Source organism: Heptranchias perlo, unplaced genomic scaffold, assembly GCF_035084215.1.
Source record: "Heptranchias perlo isolate sHepPer1 unplaced genomic scaffold, sHepPer1.hap1 HAP1_SCAFFOLD_100, whole genome shotgun sequence".
Taxonomy (NCBI): Eukaryota; Metazoa; Chordata; class Chondrichthyes; order Hexanchiformes; family Hexanchidae; genus Heptranchias; species Heptranchias perlo.
The window spans coordinates 1,135,821-1,140,475 of record NW_027138217.1 but is presented as its reverse complement, the minus strand read 5'-3'; positions in this window follow the sequence as shown (position 1 = coordinate 1,140,475).

Below are 4,655 nucleotides of genomic sequence, written 5' to 3'. Positions count from 1 at the left end.
TTCAGCAAATGAACATATTTCAGCGAGCTGGAAGTTTTTTCCTTAATAGCGTCAGATTTTATCTTAAAATACAAGAACATTTCGTGGTTCTTGTCAATTTTTGTTGGTTTTCATCTAATGAACTTATTTCAGTCAGCCAGATCTTTCTTCTTTAATGCAAAAAGATTTTATCTTCAAATACAAGAACTTTTCGTGGTTTTGTTGGTTTTCAGCAAGTGAACATATTTCAGCGAGCTCGAAGTTTTTTCTTTAATAGCGTCAGATTTTATCTTAAAATGCAAGAAGTTTTCGTGGTTCTTGTCAATTTTTGTTGGTTTTCATCCAATGAACTTATTTCAGTCAGCCAGATCTTTCTTCTTTGATGCAAAAAGATTTCATCTTCAAATACAAGAACTTTTCGTGGTTTTGTTGGTTTTCAGCAAAAGAACATATTTCAGCGAGCTGGAAGTTTTTTCTTTAATAGCGTAAGATTTTATCTTCAAATACAAGAACTTTTCGTGGTTCTTGTCAATTTTTGTTCGTTTTCATCGAATGAACTGATTTCAGTCAGCGAGATCTTTCTTCCTCAAAGCAAAAAGATTTTATCTTCAAATACAAGAACTTTTCGTGGTTTTGTTGGTTTTCAGCAAATGAACATATTTCAGCGAGCTAGATGTTTTTTCTTTAATAGCGTCAGATTTTATCTTAAAATACAAGAACATTTCGTGGTTCTTGTCAATTTTTGTTGGTTTTCATCTAATGAACTTATTTCAGAAAGCTGGATCTTTCTTCTTCAATGCAAATAGATTTTATCTTCAAATAGAAGAACTTTTCGTGGTTTTGTTGGTTTTCAGCAAATGAACATATTTCAGCGAGCTAGAAGTTTTTTCTTTAATAGCGTCAGATTTTATCTTAAAATACAAGAACATTTCGTGGTTCTTGTCAATTTTTGTTGGTTTTCATCTCATGAACTTATTTCAGTCAGCTAGATCTTTCTTCTTCAAAGCAAAAAGATTTTATCTTCAAATACAAGAACTTTTCGTGGTTTTGTTGGTTTTCAGCAAATGAACATATTTCAGCGAATGAGAAGTTTTTTCTTTAATAGCGTCAGATTTTATCATAAAATACAAGAACTTTTCGTGGTTCTTGTCAATTTTTGTTGGTTTTCATCGAATGAACTTATTTCAGTCAGCCAGATCTTTCTTCTTTCATGCAAAAAGATTTTATCTTCAAATACAAGAACTTTTCGTGGTTTTGTTGGTTTTCAGCAAATGAACATATTTCAGCGAGCTCGAAGTTTTTTCTTTAATAGCGTCAGATTTTATCTTAAAATGCAAGAAGTTTTCGTGGTTCTTGTAAATTTTTGTTGGTTTTCATCCAATGAACTTATTTCAGTCAGCCAGATCTTTCTTCTTTGATGCAAAAAGATTTCATCTTCAAATACAAGAACTTTTCGTGGTTTTGTTGGTTTTCAGCAAAAGAACATATTTCAGCGAGCTGGAAGTTTTTTCTTTAATAGCGTAAGATTTTATCTTCAAATACAAGAACTTTTCGTGGTTTTGTTGGTTTTCAGCAAATGAACATATTTCAGCGAGCTGGAAGTTTTTTCCTTAATAGCGTCAGATTTTATCTTAAAATACAAGAACATTTCGTGGTTCTTGTCAATTTTTGTTGGTTTTCATCGAATGAACTTATTTCAGTCAGCCAGATCTTTCTTCTTTGATGCAAAAAGATTTCATCTTCAAATACAAGAACTTTTCGTGGTTTTGTTGGTTTTCAGCAAAAGAACATATTTCAGCGAGCTGGAAGTTTTTTCCTTAATAGCGTCAGATTTTATCTTCAAATACAAGAACTTTTCGTGGTTCTTGTCAATTTTTGTTCGTTTTCATCGAATGAACTTATTTCAGTCAGCGAGATCTTTCTTCCTCAAAGCAAAAAGATTTTATCTTCAAATACAAGAACTTTTCGTGGTTTTGTTGGTTTTCAGCAAATGAACATAATTCAGCGAGCTGGAAGTTTTTTCTTTAATAGCGTCAGATTTTATCTTAAAATACAAGAACATTTCGTGGTTCTTGTCAATTTTTGTTGGTTTTCATCTAATGAACTTATTTCAGTCAGCTGGATCTTTCTTCTTCAATGCAAAAAGATTTTATCTTCAAATACAAGAACTTTTCGTGGTTTTGTTGGTTTTCAGCAAATGAACATATTTCAGCAGGCGAGAAGTTTTTTCTTTAATAGCGTCAGATTTTATCCTAAAATACAAGAACATTTCGTGGTTCTTGTCAATTTTTGTTGGTTTTCATCCAATGAACTTATTTCAGTCAGCTAGATCTTTCTTCTTCAAAGCAAAAAGATTTTATCTTCAAATACAAGAACTTTTCGTGGTTTTGTTGGTTTTCAGCAAATGAGCATATTTCAGCGAGTGAGAAGTTTTTTCTTTAATAGCGTAAGATTTTATCTTAAAATACAAGAACTTTTCGTGGTTCTTGTCAATTTTTGTTGGTTTTCATCTGATGAACTTATTTCAGTCAGCTGGATCTTTCTTCTTCAATGCAAATAGATTTTATATTCAAATAAAAGAACTTTTCGTGGTTTTGTTGGTTTTCAGCAAATGAACATATTTCAGCGAGCTAGAAGTTTTTTCTTCAATAGCGTCAGATTTTATCTTAAAATACAAGAACATTTCGTGGTTCTTGTCAATTTTTGTTGGTTTTCATCCAATGAACTTATTTCAGTCAGCTAGATCTTTCTTCTTCAAAGCAAAAAGATTTTATCTTCAAACACAAGAACTTTTCGTGGTTTTGTTGGTTTTCAGCAAATGAACATATTTCAGCGAGCTGGAAGTTTTTTCCTTAATAGCGTCAGATTTTATCTTAAAATACAAGAACATTTCGTGGTTCTTGTCAATTTTTGTTGGTTTTCATCTAATGAACTTATTTCAGTCAGCCAGATCTTTCTTCTTTAATGCAAAAAGATTTTATCTTCAAATACAAGAACTTTTCGTGGTTTTGTTGGTTTTCAGCAAGTGAACATATTTCAGCGAGCTCGAAGTTTTTTCTTTAATAGCGTCAGATTTTATCTTAAAATGCAAGAAGTTTTCGTGGTTCTTGTCAATTTTTGTTGGTTTTCATCCAATGAACTTATTTCAGTCAGCCAGATCTTTCTTCTTTGATGCAAAAAGATTTCATCTTCAAATACAAGAACTTTTCGTGGTTTTGTTGGTTTTCAGCAAAAGAACATATTTCAGCGAGCTGGAAGTTTTTTCTTTAATAGCGTAAGATTTTATCTTCAAATACAAGAACTTTTCGTGGTTCTTGTCAATTTTTGTTCGTTTTCATCGAATGAACTGATTTCAGTCAGCGAGATCTTTCTTCCTCAAAGCAAAAAGATTTTATCTTCAAATACAAGAACTTTTCGTGGTTTTGTTGGTTTTCAGCAAATGAACATATTTCAGCGAGCTAGATGTTTTTTCTTTAATAGCGTCAGATTTTATCTTAAAATACAAGAACATTTCGTGGTTCTTGTCAATTTTTGTTGGTTTTCATCTAATGAACTTATTTCAGAAAGCTGGATCTTTCTTCTTCAATGCAAATAGATTTTATCTTCAAATAGAAGAACTTTTCGTGGTTTTGTTGGTTTTCAGCAAATGAACATATTTCAGCGAGCTAGAAGTTTTTTCTTTAATAGCGTCAGATTTTATCTTAAAATACAAGAACATTTCGTGGTTCTTGTCAATTTTTGTTGGTTTTCATCTCATGAACTTATTTCAGTCAGCTAGATCTTTCTTCTTCAAAGCAAAAAGATTTTATCTTCAAATACAAGAACTTTTCGTGGTTTTGTTGGTTTTCAGCAAATGAACATATTTCAGCGAATGAGAAGTTTTTTCTTTAATAGCGTCAGATTTTATCATAAAATACAAGAACTTTTCGTGGTTCTTGTCAATTTTTGTTGGTTTTCATCGAATGAACTTATTTCAGTCAGCCAGATCTTTCTTCTTTCATGCAAAAAGATTTTATCTTCAAATACAAGAACTTTTCGTGGTTTTGTTGGTTTTCAGCAAATGAACATATTTCAGCGAGCTCGAAGTTTTTTCTTTAATAGCGTCAGATTTTATCTTAAAATGCAAGAAGTTTTCGTGGTTCTTGTCAATTTTTGTTGGTTTTCATCCAATGAACTTATTTCAGTCAGCCAGATCTTTCTTCTTTGATGCAAAAAGATTTCATCTTCAAATACAAGAACTTTTCGTGGTTTTGTTGGTTTTCAGCAAAAGAACATATTTCAGCGAGCTGGAAGTTTTTTCTTTAATAGCGTAAGATTTTATCTTCAAATACAAGAACTTTTCGTGGTTCTTGTCAATTTTTGTTCGTTTTCATCGAATGAACTTATTTCAGTCAGCGAGATCTTTCTTCCTCAAAGCAAAAAGATTTTATCTTCAAATACAAGAACTTTTCGTGGTTTTGTTGGTTTTCAGCAAATGAACATATTTCAGCGAGCTGGATGTTTTTTCTTTAATAGCGTCAGATTTTATCTTAAAATACAAGAACATTTCGTGGTTCTTGTCAATTTTTGTTGGTTTTCATCTTATGAACTTATTTCAGAAAGCTGGATCTTTCTTCTTCAATGCAAATAGATTTTATCTTCAAATACAAGAACTTTTCGTGGTTTTGTTGGTTTTC